Below are 21308 nucleotides of genomic sequence, written 5' to 3'. Positions count from 1 at the left end.
GAAGAAGTCATTTAAATTCTCTAAGTATGTTTTTACCTGTTTGCAACTACACTCTTACTTGCACCCTGCACAAATACTGTGACTACTGGTTGAAAATTCATCATTAAATATACTCAAGGTCTTTTCCCAAGTATACTAACTTGTCAGCACAAATGGAAGACTTTCATAATTTTGTTAAACTCATCAACACATTTTACTTATAAAATAAAACAGACAGTATTTAAAAGAAATACTATTTCTTTTATTATATTATATTAATTTCTTCCTTGTTTGGATTTAACCCTCAGTAATAACGTGTAAGACCAAATGAATAAACAATAAAACACACCGTAGAGAACCCAGATGCTACTCTTGCAGATGCAGAGTTCAAGTTTTGCCAGAGAAACTGATACATGATTAAGAAGGAAAACTGACCTTGAGAATTACAATATAATATCCTATCTTAAGGAAGAACTCTCAGACCATAAACATATTCAACTTGGACTTGCCGTTCTACTAAAGGAGAAATAAAGAATATTTATTCTTTAAGTCAGAAACTCTTTATGACAAATCAACATACTAACTACGTCACCAGAATTAAAATTATGCCAAAACTAACTTTAACTAAGTTTCAATTGTTATGCTTACATCTCTCCTCAGCCAGGACATCTTCCAAGTAAAATAATACAAGTTTTGCTTAGGAAAAGGGAATTTTAAATGAAAAAATCAACAAACACATTTAACAAATAAATTGTCAAGAGAGATGAAATTATTCCAACTTTACAGAAAAGAAACAAAAAGAAAGTTCCATAGGAAATTAATGGTTAAACATATTCACTGACAGCTTTCTGAAAGTTCTATCCTGCTGTTTAAAATTCTTTGAGCTTATTCAGTTTTAAGATGCTTTATTTCAAATTCAAAAAGTTATAACAAAAGGCTAATTTTATTACTTAATTTATGAGAGCATAAATTGTTCTTCGCTAGAAAAAGCTTTATTACATTCTCAAGATATTTCCTATCTCCCTTTTCCATGTGTCAGGCAAAATTACACATGTGCATATGTGTACGCAATCAAAAATAAAGAATTCACATCCAAAACATAAACTGAATTAACTGTACTTTGTAAGTAAAAAAGTTCAAATAAACCCAAGACAACAGTAAGGGCTCTTTTTCTGACTAAAATTGTTGTGCTCATTTCTTGACCCTTTTAAAATGGTGGTTGAAAAAGTATATGAATGAACAGATACATCAAACAGATACTGAAACCCTCAAAGGTCATTTCTTACTTTATACAGTCATGAAAAATTCAAGGCAACTGTCAAAAAATAGCTAGCACAGCACCATACTGTGCTGACATCAAAGAAGCTGTTGATATTATAGTTACTTTCAAACAAAAATAATAACTTAGTTCAGGCTCTGATTATACTGGTATCCCACCCTGGGATTTTGACAAGAGCAAAGAGGAACCAGCTGTTCTCCCCAGAGCATATTAGAATTCAGAGAGCCACTATCCTCGGGAGATGTTCATGATCACCAAGGGTTTCTCTATTATGCATGTCTCTATTCCCACCCTTTCACCTCCCACTATCAATGATGATCAGAGCCTATCCTGAGATCCTTCAGGAAACTTAAGAAACTGGAGACCCTCAAATACAGACACAAGAGCATGGATGTTGGGACTAGATCATGAACGGCCTTGAATATGCAGTAAAGAAGTTGGATAAGTGAGAAGGGCAGTGAAGAACTGCTAACTCCTTAAACAGGGAACATACAATCCCACTCCTGGGCATGTATCTGGAGAAAACCATAATTCCAAAAGATGCATGCACTCCCACCATTTATTGCAGCACTATATACAACAGCCATGGAAGCAACCTAAGGAATGCTTAAGAAGATGTAATAGAAATATAAAATGGAACATTACTCAGCCATAAAAAGGAACAAAATTGGGTCATTTGTAGAACTGTGGATGGACCTAGAGACCGTTATGCAGAGTGAAGTAAGTCAGAAAGAGAAAAACAAATGTCCTATTTAATACATATATGTGGAATCTAGAAAAATGGTATAGATGAAATAGAGACATTGATATAGAGAACAAACGTATAGAAACAAAGGGGGGAAATGGCTGGGGGTGGAATGAATTGGGAGATCGGGATTACATATATACACTATTGATACTAGGTATAAAATACATAACTAATGAGAACCCACTGTATAGCTCAGGGAACTCTACTCAGTGAACTGTGGTGACCTAAATGAGAAGGAAATTTTAAAAAGAGGGGATATATGTATACATACAGCTGATTTACTTCACTGTACAGCAGAAACAAACAACACTGTGAAGCAATTATATTCCTGTAAAAAAATAATTAAAAATAAAAACAGGGGACACACTTAATCTCAAAGTGGAGTACATCATCTGTGCTGGGAGCAATAAGGAATTAAGTGTTTGAAAAATAGGGAAAATTATTTCATGCAACTGCTCACAGAAATATTCTAGAAAGGCTGTGAGACATAAATAGGAGATTAAAACACACTGAGGGGCTTCCCTGGTGACACAATGGTAAAGCATCTGCCTGCCAATGCAGGAGACACAGGTTCAATCCCTGATCTGGGGAGATCTCACACCTGTCACGGAGCAAATAAGCACCCGTGCCACAACTACTGAGCCAGTGCTCTGGGGCCTGGGAGCTGCAGCTACTGAGGTCCGTGCGCCCCGGAGCCCGTGCTTCACAACGAGAGAAGCCATCACAATGCAAAACCTGTGCACTGCAACTGGAGAGTGGCCCCTGCTCGCCGCAACTAGAGAAAAGCCACTCAGCAACAAAGACCCAGCACAGACAATAAGTAAATAAAGGACACAGAGAGCATGATAATACATAGACTCCAGTCCAAAAACTGTCATGGCCTTCTGCAACAAAGCTTGGTTACCTGGCAGTGGAGAGAGCAATGGGGTGCTCCAACATTAGAGATTAGCCAGGCAACAGAAAGGCAGAAATGACTGATCACAGGTCCTGAGGGACAAACAAGGCAGGTGAAATCCATAAGGTGCTTTATGAGCCAAAATGATATTGGAGGGAGGGGCTGAAGGACTGGGATCTGAAATACTGTGAAAAATAATGCAAGAGTCATGGTCACCTAAGTATGCCCTGAGTCCTAAGCCACACTGAGTGGTGGATTACATGCAAACAATCTTCCCAAACACAACACAGAAAATCAGACTGGTATTTGCAGGAAGAGCTGTAACGGAACATCAGCAGAATGGTGGAAGGTGATCCCTGTGGTTGGAATAGATGGATCTCCTCACCCTGCTCCAATCGACCTGAGATCCAGTGTGGCGTAAAACAAATCTAACAAAATAGAATTAGTTTTGGTTAGATTCAGAAAGAGTATACAGGATTTTCATTGCTATGTGTGTGCTCACTCACTCAGTTGTGTCTGACTCTTCGCCACCCCATGGACTATAGCCTGCCAGGCTCCTCTGTCCATGGGATTTCCCAGGCAAGAATACTGGACTGGGTTGCCATACCCTCCTCCAGGGGATCTTCTCAACTGAGAGATTGAACCTGCGGCTTATGCATTGGCAGGCAGATTCGTTACCACTGCACCACCTAAGCCAACACCATCACAATTTCTATCATTCTGAAGAGAAATAATAACTAAACCAGTACAATAGCATATTATGCCATCTTTCTTTTATTTATGTCAACTGAATTAAAATTGAGCATCGTTTTACTGATCATCATTATCTCTCTTTTATAAGAAGATTTCAGCTCATAAAAAGTGTATAGGAAACTGTCAGCAAAAGCTACCAGTTTTACGAAAACAGAGGGTGAACACAATGTAAATCAAAACTACCATTCATTTCCAGCTAATAAGGTGCTCTGTTTTTTTCAATAAATATATTACTTCATCGAGGTTGGTCTGTTGGTTTTTTCCAGACCATTAGATTCTCACTTAATGAGATTTTTCTCCCTAAAGAAAATAGAGATATTGAATCAATATAGCCTCCTATAGAAAAGTACAGAGCAGACCAAAATTTCCATGAACCTCCTAAATTTAGACACTGGATAGAAATGTATGAGAATACCTTTTTATTTATTCAATCACAGTCTTCATATTTTTTAATTCATTTATATTGTACAGCAAATATTATTGTACAGCATAGCCCATCTGTCAGTCATTTACATATTCCACTGCCATGGTTTAAAAAGATATCCAAACATAGAAAAATAAAAGAATAAGATATAGGTAATATACAAATGTTTGCTTCTTCTTGCTAATGTCTATTTAAAAATCACCTGGACTTTTATTAAGAAGTTGTTCATGGTGAGTCTGGAAGTTAGCAAAAGGCATAAATTCTTTTCCTAGAGAAAAATCTTAAACAGGGTGAATTCAGAGTGCTTCCTTACCTAAGACCATAGAAAGCTAGAGTTGAAATGGAACTTAGAGGTCATGTCTATGGGTTCTTAAACCCAGAAAGTCCACAGATGACACCAGCTCCTCAAATTACATGGGGGACTCATTCCTGCACTTGCATACGTGCATCTGGAGTCAGGGAAGGGTCAGTGGGGACAATATACAGAGACTGCAGCAGATTCTTAAGTGAGTCCAATGGCTCCAAAAGAATGTAGGAATAGCCACTTTATTCTGCCCACGAGATTTAGTCTCTATAACCTACACATGTAGAATAAACTCTTTATTTTTCTTCTGCACCTTAGGAAGTGGAGACCCAGATTGGGGAATAAAAGAGTCACCCAAGCACATGGAACTACTTAATGCTTCAGATGCTGGCCTCTCAGATGGTGATCTAAATGCCTACTCTTCTTTCCCCACCACTATTCAGAGGCCTTCACCAGGAAATCTTTAAAATGGAATTTTAACTCTCCTGCGGATTCTAATGTCAGGGTTAACAGTTAACACTACCCTAAAGGGAGAAAGGAATCAAGAGAATGTAAAAATAATAATATGAAAGAGCCAAAAATTAATGAGCAGTATAAACAGTAATTTACTTATATTTTCCAGAAATTTCAGACATACAGTATATGCATCTATAAACCCATGTATGCTTATTTCAGGGGGATTACTGATGATATTATTGAGAGAGAATGTGAAAAAATAATAGCTATGTCTGGGTGTAACTGCATACATACCAAATATTTCTCTGTTGCTTTATATGTTTTGCTCCTCTTAAGAACACACTTGTAATTGCTAACTGTATAATCAGGAGAGAGAAATTTCAAAGACACAAGGAAAAAATGGAGTTTTTAAGAATTGTAAGTTATAAGACTTTAATGTCTCCTCTGCCACTCTTCTGTACTCTTTTTTCCTCTGGAATAGCTCAGATGATAAAGAATCTGTCTGCAATGCGGGAGACCTGGGTTGGATCCCTGGGTTAAGAAGATCCTCTGAAGAAAGAAATGGCAACCCACTCCAGTATTCTTGCCTGGAGAATCACACGGACAGAGGAGCCTGGTGGGCTACAGTCCATGGGGTCACAAAGAGTCGGACAGGACTACGTGATTAACACACACTGTCACTCTTATGAACTCTTTTTCCTCTGGAACACACACTATGGAACTTAATATTGGGAATTCACTTGGGAAAAAGTTCAAAGAAGCAATATACTTTTGTACTCTAAACCTAAGGGAGGAATATAAACTATAATCTATCAACAACAAATTGTAAACACAATTAGTGTAGGTGACTTATATCATTCAACCTGGAAGCCCTAGCATCTGTTAGAATCCCTTCTCAGGATGCAAGAAACTGAGCTCTGCGGAGAAACTATCTGAGTTCAAACCCAGTTTCTCTCACTTTCCAGATGTTAAGACCTCAGGCAAGATATTTAGCCTTCCTGTGTCTCTGTTTTCAATACAATGAGGATAATAGTAGTACCTGTCTTAATCTGAATTCCCCCAAAATAGAACCTGATGAGATATCGTGTGTAAGTTGTTTACTTGAACCATACCTCTGGAAGGAGTCAGAAATAACAAGTGAGACAGAGCTATGCAAGAGCACGTTATCAAAGCTGCTTCCATAAGCAATGGAGGCTTGATTCAGCTGAGACCTCAGAGAGTATACAAAACGCCTCTTTGAATTGGTGGGGAAGCTGCAGTATTTACCCACCACCTCTTATGCAGCTTCCGCCGAGGCTTGCCCTGACAATGTTAAATCCCCTTCACTTTTGTGCTAGGCTCATAAACAGATCTAGTGGCTCCCTGCAGCTGTGGAGAAGGCCTGAGGCAGAAAGCAGATGGGCACACACAGCACTTGAGGTGAGACACTCAGCACGAGTCTGAGCTCTCGCAAAACTATCTGACAAAGCAATGATTGAGATCAGAGTTAAGCCAAAAAAACACTGACAGGGCACTGGAAGCACCACTATATTATTCACCTCCAAGCATTGTGGTAGGGATTTAATAAGTCATTCATGTTGAAATGGTTAGAATCTCATAATAAGACATCAACTCATGTTAGCTATGATGATTAGTCTTTTAATATTTGTGAAACACCTACCAGATGCCAGGTATGGTGTACCAGGTTATACAAAAATAATAAATAAATAAATATCACAGACTCTGCTCTTGTTACTGAGCCAACTTTGGATTCACTCATCCAGACACAGTAAAGCCAACCTACTGACATCAGGTTGTGGTGAAGGGAAGTGCAGCATTGATCATAGGTGCCAAACAAGGAGTGCAAGCCGTTGATGTTCAAAACACCCAAACTCTCCAATGGGTTCCAGGGAAGAATTTTTAAGGGCAAGTTGGTGTTGGAGAAGACTCTTGAGAGTCCCTTGGACTGCAAGGAGATCCAACCAGTCCATTCTGAAGGAGATCAGCCCTGGGATTTCTTTGGAGGGAATGATGCTAAAGCTGAAACTCCAGTACTTTGGCCACCTCATGCGGAGTTGACTCATTGGAAAAGACTCTGATGCTGGGAGGGATTGGGGGCAGGAGGAGAAGGGGACGACAGAGGATGAGATGGCTGGATGGCATCACCGACTCGATGGACGTGAGTCTGATTGAATTCTGGGAGTTGGTGATGGACAGGGAGGCCTGGCATGCTGTGATTCATGGGGTCGCAAAGAGTCGGACACGACTGAGCGACTGATCTGATCTGATTTGAATGAAGGGAGTCACAGGGTGTGTGATGAGCTCATGCAAAATTCTCTGATTTTTGATGATGAGGTAACAGGGTCATATCACAGGCATTCAAATTATCAGTTCTCAGGTTCCAGTGGTCTTGGGGCTGCATGCTCATGGTCATGCAAGCTGATGCTTGATGACCATGAGCATGGCCATACTCATGAGAAGAGCATGAAGAAGAAGGAAGCAAACTTCTTTCATTTGATGGGGGGTTTTAGTATCTGTAAAATGACTCAGGAACATGCATCAGGTACTGTAATCTATGTACTTCAGGGAGGAACTAAAGATTCTGTGATTGCTATATGGCTGATTTACAGTTTAAATTCTTATCAGTTCTACTGGCCCAACTGCTACTTTTGTCAGTACATGTTCATATCCTTTTATTCATTAATTTTTGAGCCAACTATTTTTTGGCTCAGGGGAAGCCTGGGTGATAACAGATTTTCTACAAACAAGAGGCAGGCAGAGGACATGGGGGGAGGGGTCTGTCCCAGGAAGGCCCCAGAGTGTCCTGTTCAGTTAGACTTTCAATCTCGTCAATGTCTACTAGAGGCAGCAAAGAATCAGGCATTTGTCACCCAAAGCAATGCATTTTATGATAAAGGCATACATTGAGTCTAATGGCTACATAATATAGGGAGAAACCTACTCTGTCCAAATATCAGAACAGTCAGATTTCACAGAAGATGTTGTGTCTGCACAGAATCTTGACAGATACGTAGGAATGGGCTCAGGAGGAGAAGAATTTCATGTAGTGAGAATGTCATATATAGAAAAGTGTCACAAGGCAAGAAAGAACACAGAACTTTTAAAGAACAGTAAGGGCTTAAGGGGTGATTATGGAATGGATCACCCTTGGGAAGGGAATTTTCTTTAGTAGATAGTACAATTTTCTTTCCTTCAATTATTTCCTTCAATTTCCTTCCTACAATTATTTGAACCTAATAAGACCCTTAGCCCTGTTGTTATCTAATTTGTAATTGGACTTAGGTTTCTGGTTCCAGTACCCATATTATCTATTAATTTTAACTTTCTGTGTCATAGCTATACTTAAGGGGACAGCTTTGCTTACATCTGGAAAAAGATTAAAAGTCAGTAACATTTCAGGCAAAACCAAAACACCTGGAATATACACTTCCATGGATGAATGTCAAGTAACAAAGCCGTGCCATGTAGAAGCAAAGCAAGATCATGAAGGATCAACACGAGTTTTTGCTTTAGTTTTGTGTTAATTCTGCAGGCAATGAAAGGTTACTTCAGTAGCCCAAGGTCAATGTGAGGAAGGTCAATACTAATCTAGATGAGCAGCAGTGAGGATAAAAGGTAGAATTTACAAGTTTTGGTTAATAGATATATCTGGAAGTTGAGAAAGAATAATTTTTCTTAAGATCACCTCTAGGTTTCTGGCTTAAGTAGATGATTGTTTGCTGATGTTTTTAACAAAGACAGGAAATAAAGAAGAGACTGTCTCAGATGGGGCTTCCCTGATGGCTCAGATGGTAAAGAATCTGCCTGTAATGCAGGAGACTTGGGTTCGGTTCCCGGGTTGGGAAGACCGCCCCCCCTCAAACCCCCGGAGAAGGAATTGGCTACCCACTCCAGCATTTTGCCTGGAGAATCCCATGGACAGAGGAACCTGGTGGGCTACAGTCCATGGGGTTGCAGAGAGTCAGACACGACTGAGCGACTAACATATGTCTCAGCAACTAACATATGTCTCAGAGAAAGGAAGAAAAAAGACGAGTTCATCTTGCATATGTCAATCTTGAGGGCTCTACCAAGCCCATGTAGCCCATAGCTGCTGTGCTTATTTCCACATTTAACTTTAGAGGGGCTATGCTGATGGAGAAGGGCACAGGGCTCCCCATGATGCATTGAGGACACTTTCGAGTACTTTTCTGGGCATCAAATTGACACTGGACCTTAAAAAGGAAACCTGTGATATTTTAACAAGGTAAACTACATGCAACTACTTTTTAAATCTCCACTAATTTACTCGATCCTCATTAGACATTAGGTGCATAATGGGCGTTTCAAAATATGATATGGATTAATGCGGTGTCTAAAATTTCACCACTGATAATTTATTACTATTAAAATATTGTTCCTTCTAGGAACTTTTATTTTAAAAGCGCAAATACGTTTGGATCCACACATGAAGGTGTCATTACTCATCGACAAATCTATTTTTTTCCTTCATTCATCTAGTTGGAAGAAAGACACTAAGGAAACAGCAGCTTTGACATGGGAGTGGAGGAATGAGGTTGTCTGAAGCACAAAGGGAGGACAGCTTGGAAAGAGTTTCTAACTTTTCCTCGGGATCAGAAGTCATTAACACAAGGCCCAGAACCTGTCTGGAGGGAATGTGGACTTGGGTGAGGTTCAAAAGAAATGAGAAATAAAGCTCTTTGGGGTCAACTTTCAAAATCTAGTACAGTGTGTGATGTGAGAAAACTAACTTGAAAACACTAAAAACAAACTGGGCTATGCTTGCAGAATATTGATGATAGTCTGTTTCTTGTTTTTTTATTAACAAGATCAGATTGCTCCTTGGTCATGAGAGTTTGCCAAGAAACCCTGAAGTCATTCCCTTGGTTGGGAGTAAAGCCATTGATGAAGGTCCAATGTCATTGTTCAATTTAAAATATCAAGTGATGTGATATAAAATTTTACAATGAAGATAAATCTTCATTTAATCACATTCATATAAGTGAAAGGGCGGCAATTTGTGAAAATACCTAAGCTGGTCTCTCAGCTTGTAGAGCAGATGAACTCTTATGACAGATCATTTTTTCAATGAACTGATAGCAGTGGTTTTCCTGCCTAATAAACTGCTACCATGGGCATCAAATCTTCATCTTCTCCATTAAGTGAAACTATTCCCACTGTCCTCCTACTACATTCTTTCATTAGGCAAGCACCTCAGGTCAGAGTTTCTTTTACCAATTATAGGCCTCATCAATTCTCCAATCTCAGTTTTAAAAGGCTCTAATAGGGATTTAAGTTTCCTATAACTAACAAGCAATTCCATTAGAAAAACAATGAGGGAGAAAAAAGTGATTATGGGATTAAAGGGAAAACATACATGCTCATCTATTTCGGTACAACTCTGGGCCGAGTTCTCTGACCAGCAGTAGTGAGACAAGCATGGTATCTACTTCTAAGGGGTTCACGATCACAGGAAACAGCTGTGAGGTGCACAAATCACCACAAGACAGGGCAAAAATCCTTAACCATGGAAAGGGAACCCACTACCTAGAGATGCAAGATGGGCTGATGCAAGAGATGCAAGAGGCAGATAGATGAACTTATCTGCAATGCAGAAATAGAGATGCAGATGTAGAGAACTAACATATGGACTGGGAGACTGGGATTGGCATGCTGCTATGCTTAGTTGCTCAGTTGTGTTCGACTCTTTGCGAGCCCATGGACTGTAGCCTGCCAGGCTCCTCGGTCCATGGGGATTCTCCAGGCAAGAATACTAGAGTGGGTTGCCATTCTGTTCTCCAGAGGATCTTCCCCACCCAGGGATTGAACATAGGTCCCCCACATTGCAGGTGGATTCTGTACCAGCTGAGTCACAAGGGAAGCCCATAAATGTTCTACCAGGTATAAAATAAATAACTGATGAGAACCTACTGTATAGCACAGAGAACTCTACTCAGTGCTCTGTGATGACCTAAACAGGTAGGAAATTCAAGGAAGAGGGAATAGATGTATATGTGTGGCTGACTCACTTTGCTTTCAACAGAAACTAACACAACATTGTAAAGCAACAATACTCCAACAAGATTGCATTAGCCTATCAGTCAACCAGAAATACACATTAAGGCAGGCGCTATCTTAGATACTAGTGATCACAGCCTAGTAGGGGAGCATCCTGCACCTAGTAAGTGCTAGAAAGACATGAGATCATGGAAGAGGATGCTTGAGGGGGCTTACGGTCAGGACATGGTCGTACGAGGCTCTGAACTGAAACCACAGCAAAAACAATATTCCCAGGCAGGAACAAATTACCTGGCTGTGTCTGGAGGACAAGAAGGAAGTATGTCATTGAAGCACAGTGAACAGAGGGCAGAGAAAGAAGGAAAGTCAGAAGTATTCAGGGACAGATTATGAGGGCTTTTAGGTAATGTAAGTAAAAGTCTTCATTTCATTCTAAATAAAAGCCATTAGGGAGCTTTAAAATGGGAATGCTATGGTCTGATGTATGCCATAGAGAGCTTTCTCTGGCTACTGCGTGGAGAACCTGTTTCAGGGGGGCCCAATAACAGAGGCCAGGACACTGATTAGGATCTTGTGTAGTTGAGGTAAAATGATAATGGTGCTAACACAGGGGCAAGATCACAGTGGCCTGGACCAGGACTACGGAGAGGGAGATGGTGAAATGTATAAGATCCAAGATATATTTGGGTAATGAACTGACATGACATATTAATGAATTTGATATGCAATACGAGGAAAGGGCAAATCAAGGCTTACTGTCAGGTCTGGCCTGAATGGCACTACAGGTGGTACTCAATTATACGGAGATAAGGAAGACTCCGTAAAGAAAAAGGGGGCTTCCCTGGTGGCCCAGACAATAAAGAATCTGCCTGCAATGCAGGAGACCTGGGTTCGATCCCTGGGTCAGAAAGATCACCTAGAAAAGGGCATGGCTACCTACTCCAGTATTCTTGCCTGGAGAATTCCATGGACAGAGGAGCCTGGCAGACTATAGTCCATGGGGTCACAAAGTGTCGGACACTACTGAATGACTGAACGTTCACACACACCCACACAGAGTAAGGAAAAATAGCAGAAGTTTCCTGGTCATAGTCAGTTGGGTATTCTAATTAGAAAGCCAACTGAAGATAAGCAGATAATTGAAGAATGAGTACAAGATAGGCAAAGGGGAGGTCCAAGCCAGGGATAGAATTTTTTGAGCCCTTAGAGAATAGTTATTAACTAGATGTTGAGTTGTGTCATTCAATTCACATTTATGAGGCAACTGCAATGTGTAATGGCAACCCACTCCAGTACTCTTGCCTGGAAAATCCCATGGGCAGAGGAGCCTGGTAGGCTGCAGTCCATGCAGTCCCAAAGAGTCAGACACGACTGAAGCGACTTAGCAGCAGCAGCAATGTGTAAAGCTGATACTAGTCCTTGTGCTGGGATAAGTAGGATGGCTGTCTACAAGAAGCTGCCAACAGAGTGTGTGTATGTGTGTGTTTCTGGGGTGGGTGTGAAATACAAATAAGTAAAATACACAGAAGAAGGGAAAAGCTATAAAAGAGACCAAAGCAAAGTGGAGTGGGAATACAGTGAAAGATGTGATTAATTCCAACTGAACAAGCTGTTTCTCAGAGGCTATGACATTTTAAATGACCCTTAAATAATATGTGGATAATAATAGGTTGATGAAGAGGGAAAGGGTTGAAGGGCCAGGCTGGGCAATAGCAGAGAGGTACAAAATAAATACAAAACACCATCATGGAGCTGGAAGGAATGAACAAATACACACAACACTGTCCCCAGTGGTAAAGGAGTTTAAAGTCTATGTAAGGAGAACTGCAAGGACACAAACAATGAACGTGACCCTCCAAAGAGGAAGGACGTGGATGAAGTATGAAAGCCTGTTGATACCATGGGAGCTGATGCTTTGAAGACCCATGCTAGGAGTACCATTGCCCTTGGGGTCTGAACCTAGGAAATGGATGCTCTTAGAAACTGATGCTGGAGACAAAAATAAAAAATAAAAACACCCTCTTAGACTAGAGATAAGACAGAGATGGGTCAGAGAGGCCAGGCTGTTATGCCTGCAAATTCTCAATAAAAAACAGGCCTGGCCTGTCTTTTGCCCTTTGTCATACACCATAACATTAATTTGACTATAATTAATATCAGCAAAGAAATTAGAATGAGAGTGGACATAAAATCCAAAGGTCAGGATCTTCTATTTAAAAATTACCTTATTTACATGTACTCTTGGCATGCAAACCACTGCCAAGAGAGAGAGTCTACAATGACAGACTATTTACTGTGTACTTACGTACTTACATTTCAATGTGGTACAACTCTCTGAATAGACGTTTTTATTACTAAAAATCTCACAGGCTATACATACACACACTCATTTACATATGCAAATCTTACTCTCTCTATAGCAAATATACGGAGATATTTCTCTTTCTGAACTTTTTAGCCACACCATGCAGCCTGTGGGACCTTAGTTCCCCAACCAGGGCTTGAACCTGCACCACCTGTGGTAGAAGCACAACGTTTTCACCACTGGACCGCCAGGGATGTCCCCTGACATCCTGCTTGATCTGAGATCTACTGGCTAAATTATTTTTATGTGAAGGCCTACACTTCGCCTGGTATTCAATGTATACATTTGTTAGAGAGCAGACACGATGGAGGGCCACTCTGGTGGCTCAGTCAGTAAAGAATTTGCCTACAACACAGGAGACCCGAATTCAACCCCTGAGTGGAGAAGATCCCCTGGAGAAGGAAACGGCAGCCTACTGCAGTATTCTTGCCTGGGAAATCCCATGGATAGAGGAGCCTGCCGGGCTACAGTCCATGGGGTCGCAAAGAGTCTGACACAACTGAGCGACCAAACACAGCACAGCACAGCAGAAGGGCAGTAACCAAAAATTTCTGCTGGTGCTATTCATTTCAGAAGAGAATGAAACTGATCTGAATTTCCAGAGGCTAAGTGCCATCTGGTCCTATGTAAAAGAGTAGTGAATGCCTGCCCTTCAAAAGGTTTCCCCTCCATAGCTCAGCAGTAAAGAATCTGCCTGCAATGCAGGAGCTGCAGGAGACACGGGCTGTATGGCTGGGTCTGGAAGATGCCCTGGAGGAGAGAATGGCAACCCACTCCAGTATTCTTGCCTGGAGAATTCCATGGACAGAGGAGCCTGGTGGGCTTCAGTCCATGGGTCGCAAAGAATCAGACATGACTGAAGCAACAACTTAGCAAGCACACACATCCTTCAAATGTTATCCCTCATCAATGGAGACGGCCTCAAGCATCATCAATGCCAGTAATCTTGAAAACTGGGATAATACCCCGTATGAAACCACTGTGGGTAGTTTGTTTTATGTCTCCATTCTGCTTTCTTTCTCATTTTGTTTGTGTTCTTTTTAAAAGAAGAGTGAAAAAAGTGAGGGTTAGTCGCTCGGTTCGGAGAAGGCGATGGCACCCCACTCCAGTATTCTTGCCTGGAAAATCCCATGGATGGAGGAGCCTGGTAGGCTGCAGTCCACAGGGTCGCTAAGGGTCGGACACGACTGAGCGACTTCCCTTTCACTTTCCACTTTCATGCATTGGAGAAGGAAATGGCAACCCACTCTAGCTATGATCACGGAGCTGAGGGGAAGCCAGGGCTGACCGGAGAAATCGCAGCCTCACAGGGCCCAGTAGGCATAGATGACAGTCAGCAGGAGGAAGATGGCCACAGACAGCAGCATGTTCTTGCGGTTCTCCTGCCGAAGCAACTTCAGCTCCTTCTCATAGTTGGAGGCTTTGTTCATCAGGCTGCTTTTCTCCTTCTCCAGAGACCTCCTGGCCTCTGAGCTCAGCTCCACCCCACAGAGCCTGGAGTTCACGACTTCCAGGTCTCTCCGACATTGTGACAGCTTCTTCTCCAGCCCATCGATCATCCGCCACGGGGAGAAGTTCACGACATGCTGCAGCCCCCGTTTCTCCCCTCACCTCTAAAGCTGTTAGTGTTATTTTTAAGAGAAGACTGCAGGTCCATAAATGTAATCTCAGAGGCCTTCCTTAAATTCATTTCTCACTGTTTCAGTCGTGTCCGACTCTGTGTGACCCCAGAGACGGCAGCCCACCAGGCTCCCCCGTCCCTGGGACTCTCCAGGCGAGAACACTGGAGCGGGTTGCCATTTCCTTCTCCAATGCATGAAAGTGAAAAGTGAAAGTGAAGTCGTGTCTGACTCTTCTCGACCCCATGGACTGTAGCCTACCAGGCTTCTCCGTCCATGGGATTTTCCAGGCAAGAGTACTGGAGTGGGGTGCCATTGCCTTCTCCTCATTTCTCACAGTGCTCAACAATCATTTCTCCCTTCCTATCTAGAGTGTGTAATTCCAAGATGATGAGAGAAAAACTTGCCATCTGGACATCCTAAGAAAATAACTTGTTTCGGAGGCCTGCCTTGCAGCCACGTGAACCAATGCGATTGCACCGGTGTTGGGTAACACTTACGGACTCACCGCATCTGCATCTGCGATGAAAACACCTTTGGACTCATTCTCCTCCAACTTTTCTTCACCATGACATTCCTTTAGCCTCAGCTTGAAGATCAGAAGGAGGAAGTGCTCTGCCTCCCTCCAAATGCAGATTAGTCATGTTTGGACAGCTCGGATCATCCAAAAAGTCTTCTTTCAATCTGAGTTGAAATCTGCTTTCATGTAACTTTAATCAATTTATTCTTATTAAGCCACTGGCAACTACATTGAGTATGATGCCTTTACAGTCAACATCTGAAATATCTGAAGGCAAAAATGACCAGTACTTCAATTTCAAGTACTGCCTAAGCAAGTATTCAATTATCAGTACCTCATATATAGTCTCTATTTTTTTATATCAGCCATTCCATCTATAACCTGGCTACAAGAGTCACTCACTGATTTTGTCTTCTGCACTTTTTCTTTTATAAAATGAAATTTTTCTCTTAAATGTAGTTTAGATTTTCAGAAAAAAAAAATTGCAATGATAGAGGAGAGATTTTCTGTATGCCATGCATACCCAGTTTCTCTTATTATTAGTATCTTATATATATTAATATGGGACATTTGTCACAATTCACGGACCTATAGTGATGCACAATTATTTACTAAAATCCAGATTTGTTCAGATTTCCTTAGTTTTTACCCAATGTCCAGGATCCCATCTAGACATAACATTACATTAGGTTCTTCATGACTATGATAGTTTCCTGTTTTTTAATGACATGGCCATTTTTGAGGAATACAGGTCAAATATGTTGTAGAATGTCCTGTCCTTCAGTCAGGATTGTCTGAAGATTTTCTCACGGTTAGACTGGGATTACGGACTCACGGATAAAAACAAGGGCGGTAAAGTGACGCTTTCAACACAGCAGGTCAAAAGTACATACTATGAACATGACATCAGTGTTGAAGCTGACCTTGATCACCTAGAGAGGCAGTGCTTATCACGTTTCTCCTCTACAAAGTTACTCTCCCCTCACCTGCCTCTCCATATTGTGTTCTTTGGAAGAACATCCCAGTGCAGTGCCCATATTTAAAGACTGGGAGGTGAAGCCTCGTTTCTTTAGGATGGAATGTCAATATCCATTATTTGGAATTCATTTGCATGGGATGTTTGTCTTGGACCCTCATTTACTTATTTATTACAACATTTATTTACATCTTTACAGACTCATGGATATTTATTTTATACTTTGGGTTATAATTTAGTACTGTTTTCTTTATCTGGTTCCTCGAATTGTTCCCAGCTTTGGTTACTGGGATCACTTTCATTTGGCGGTTTTATTTCTTTGAAATATCCTCATCATTGGGGGCTTTTATTTGTTTGATTTTACTTAAGTACTTCTTTATTTTCAGGCATTATAACATTCTCTGGACTCAAACTGTATTAATATATTTCCTACCTGAAATCTAAAATCAACCATTTCCCCTAGATGTTGTATTTTATGTATTTGTCTGTTTATTTATTGAAGAATAGTATTAGAAACCAAGAACTAAGAGTTAGGTCTCCCCAGGTGGCTCAGTGATGAAGAATCCACCTGCCACTGCAGGAGACACAGGTTCGATCCTTGTTCAGGAAAGATCCCAAGGGCCGTGGGGCAACTAAGCCCGTGTGCCATGACTACTGAGGTTGTGCTCTAGAGCCTGGGAGCCGCAACTACTGAAGCCTGAGGACCCGAGAGTCTGTGCAAACTCCGCAGCAAGAGAAGGCACCACAGTGAGAAGTCCGAGCATCGCAACTAGAGAGTAGCCCATGCAACAATGATGAAACAGCACAGACAAGTAAGTAAATAATTAAAAAAAAAAAAAAAAGAACTAAGATACGTTTGCTGCTATTGGGGTGAAGTTGCTTCTAAGTCCTTTCAGCTCACAGAGCAAAAAATACGTGTGTATACTTAACTCATGTTATATGCATATCTAAAAATACTTTGCTATGTAACTATCTGTACCTATATTAAGCTAAACATGAGTTCATTCTGATGGTTCCAATTCTAATCCATTACATGAATCATTCTAGCTTCCTTCCTTGCTTATCTGTAAATTTCCACTCCAACTTTGAGAAATCTGGCTCCCATCATTCTTCCCCCATTTACCTAACTGTTCAATTTCAGTATACTTGTAAAGCAACACCCAAACTGTAACCTGTCCCGAGGTGAGAAACAACTTCATGCAGAGCTTATACATGATATTTTTTAACTTTAGTTTTATGAATTCAGCTCATTTGCAAAGTTGCTTAATCAGTACCTTTTCCCATTACCCCGTCCAAGGAAGCTGTTTCATACTTTTATAATACAGTTAGGTGTTAGTTAGGTGTTTTGTTAAAATCTGCATTCTATGCTGAAAATATTCCCAGCATACTAACAATTTTTTAAATTTGCATATATTAAGGTTCATTTGTGCTGGAAAGTTCTATGGGTTTTGATAAGTGCACAGTGTCAGGTATCCACCCTTATAATATAATTCAAAATTGTTTAAGTATCTCTGACACTTTGCTAATTCAACCTACATGCCTTAGTGCTATTTCATTTCTGTTTTAACTTGCAATTTCCTAGTGTCAAGTGATGTTGGGTTTCTTTTCATATCCTTATTTACTATCTGCATGTTTCCCTTAGTGAGGTATCAGTCTGGATCCTTTGCCCACCTTAAAAATCAGATTTTTGAATTTTAAAATTCTCTATATATTTTAAATAAAATACTTTTATCAAATATGTGTTTTAAAAATATTTTCTGCTTATCTATGACTTGTCTTTTTAGTCTCTTAACAAGTGTCTTTCACAGAGCATAAGTTTTAAATTTTTAAGAAGTCCAACTGATAATACTTTTTTTTTGTAATCTATGGATCATGCTTTTGACACTTTATCTCAAAAGTCACCACCAAACCCATGGTCACCTAGATATTCTCCTGCATTGTTTTATTTTATTTTTTGGCCATACTGAATGGCTTGTGGAACCTTAGTTTCCCGGACCAGAGACTGAACCCCAGGCCATGGCAGTGAAAGCACTGAGTCCTAAGCACTAGACTGACAAGGAATTCCCTCCTATGTTATTTTCTAAAAGCTCTGTAGTTTCACATTTTACATTCTGTACTTTTACAATTTGAAATTAGCTCTTTGATCTATTTTGATTTAATTTTTGTAAAACTTGTAAGGTCTGTGTTTAGATGGATCTTCTTGTACATGGATGTCCAATTGTTCCTGCAGCAATTTGTTGAAGACTATCTATTTTGCATTGAATTGCCTTTTTTTGTCAAGGACCAATTTATATTAGCTTATCTCTGGGTGAGATAAATGAATATTCTATTTCATTAATCTATGTGTCTATTCTTTCACTAATTCCATGCTTGTTTGATTATTGTTGCTATATAGTAAGTCTTGAAATCTGTTGGTATAAGTTCATCAATTTTGTTCTCAGTGTTATATGGCTATCCAAGGTATCCCATCTTTCCATATAAACTTGAAAATAGATTTCTGGGATATTGGTTGAGATTACACTGAATGTACGGTTCAAACAGAAGAATTGATATCTTGACAATATTGAGTCTTCCAATCTATCAACACAGATTATCTCTTTGTTTAGATATTTTTTATTTATTTCATCAGAATCTTATGGCTTTCCATTTGTAGAGCCTGTATCTATTTTTCTTAAATTTATACGTTTATGCATTTCATTTTTGATGCTTTTGTCAATAAAGTGTAGTGTAATTATTGGCAATTAGAAAACAATTGATATTATTTATCCACTTTGTACACTTAAGTGAAGAGGAACTAAAAAGCCTCTTGATGAAAGTGAAAGAGGAGAGTGAAAAAGTTGGCTTAAAGCTCAACATTCAGAAAACAAAGATCATGGCATCCGGTCCCATCACTTCATGGGAAATAGATGGGGAAACAGTGGAAACAGTGTCAGACTTTATTTTCTTGGGCTCCAAAATCACTGCAGATGGTGACTGCAGCCATGAAATTAAAAGACGCTTACTCTTTGGAAGGAAAGTTATGAACAACCTAGATAGCATATTGAAAAGCAGAGACATTACTTTGCCAACAAAAGTTCATCTAGCCAAGGCTATGGTTTTTCCTGTGGTCATGTATGGATGTGAGAGTTGGATTGTGAAGAAGGCTGAGCACCTAAGAATTGATGCTTTTGAACTGTGGTGTTGGAGAAGACTCTTGAGAGTCCCTTGGACTGCAAGGAGATCCAACCAGTCCATTCTGAAGGAGATCAGCCCTGGGATTTCTTTGGAGGGAATGATGCTGAAGCTGAAACTCCAGTACTTTGGCCACCTGATGCGAAGAGTTGACTCATTGGAAAGGACTCTGATGCTGGGTGGGATTGGGGGCAGGCAGAGAAGGGGACAACAGAGGATGAGATGGTTGGATGGCATTACTGACTCAATGGACATGGGTTTGGGTGGACTCCAGGAGTTGGTGATGGATAGGGAGGCCTGGCATGCTGCAGTTCATGGGGTCACAAAGAGTCAGACACGACTGAGCAACTGAACTGAACTGAAAGATGAGATATCAGTTTATTGAGATTTTCCTTTGAATCCTATCATCCAGCATGTGTTTTCATTCACAGCTTTGCATTATTGAAAATAATCAGTAAGGCTAAGAACAAAGCTTGCAACTGATATTAGGTTTGAACTGTCAAGTTGGCTAAGCAGAAACTACATTTCCCAGAATTCCTTTCCCTCGCGGTTCTGAGATGATTGGCCACAGGAGGGGTTTAGGTGACATCAGAAGGCAAAAATGACACAGCAGCCTTATTTGAGCATGGAAGCGTGGGGTTGGGTCATATGCTTTTGTAGCTCCTACAGATGGGTTATGAATCAGTTGGCTGAGTTCATTGGATGCAGCACCTGCCAGAGCCACAGCTCCTTCAGCTTCTCCTACTTCCAGGCCAGGTGCTCATTTGGACCTCTGCTTCTCCTGCCAGATATCTGCATCACAGAACTGGAAACCTAGAGGCTGAAGCAGGAGTCAGACCATCCTCCTCACACATTCCTGTTTGTCTGTGCTCTCACCAACTTCTCATCCATATTTTCTTCCTGACTTCTTGCCATGCTGACTTCAGATCCAGGGAAAGTACATAAATACTTTAACCAGTTCTCAGAATTGTATAACGTCAATGTATAATAATCAGTGCCTATAATCAGTGCCTTATTTCATATCATTCCTAGGAGTTCTTCTATAACTGAACCATGATTGACATACAGACCTACTATCAACACCTTCCCTCATATTTGTCATTGAACTTGCAGTAGATAATCATTCGGGCCTCCCTGGTGGCTCAGTGGTAAAGAACCCATCTGCCAATGCAGGAGATGTGGGTTTGATCCCTGGGTTGGGAAGCTCCTCTGGAGGAGGGCATAGCAACCCACTCCATAGCAACCCACTCCATTCTTGCCTGGGAAATCCCATGAACAGAGGAGCCTGGTGGGGCTAAAGTTTATGGGGTTGCAGAGTTGCATATGACTTAGTGACTAAACAACAAGATAATAATCATTCAACAAACCATGAATTTGGCTGTGCTATTATCTGTACATTTCTGCACATGATCTATAAAGATATTATTAGAAGATTTGTAAATACCTATCTAAAACCATGCCTATGTGAACCTCCCACTCTTAGAAATACATTATAAGAAAAACAAATGAAGTTAATTTAGCATAATTCCTGGTAATCACCACTTCTATTTCTAAGATCTGACAAGTTACCTGTTTAATAATTCCTTCCAGAATATTGTAGGAAATTGCTGTCAGATTCATTACCCAGTGATTTTCAGAATTTATCTTTTTCTTTCTTTGGAAAAAAAAAAATGGAACCTCTATGGTTCCCTGTGATTCTTCAGAGATTATTGATGGTGTTTCTCTAATCACAGCTATAAATTTTTTTCTGTATCCCAAGGATGTAATTTGTCTGACCCTGGAAACGTGTATTAATTTAAAG

The sequence above is a fragment of the Bos indicus genome, chromosome 17 (genome assembly GCF_029378745.1).
Source record: "Bos indicus isolate NIAB-ARS_2022 breed Sahiwal x Tharparkar chromosome 17, NIAB-ARS_B.indTharparkar_mat_pri_1.0, whole genome shotgun sequence".
NCBI lineage: Eukaryota > Metazoa > Chordata > Mammalia > Artiodactyla > Bovidae > Bos > Bos indicus.
Note: the sequence above shows the minus strand (reverse complement) of the source record.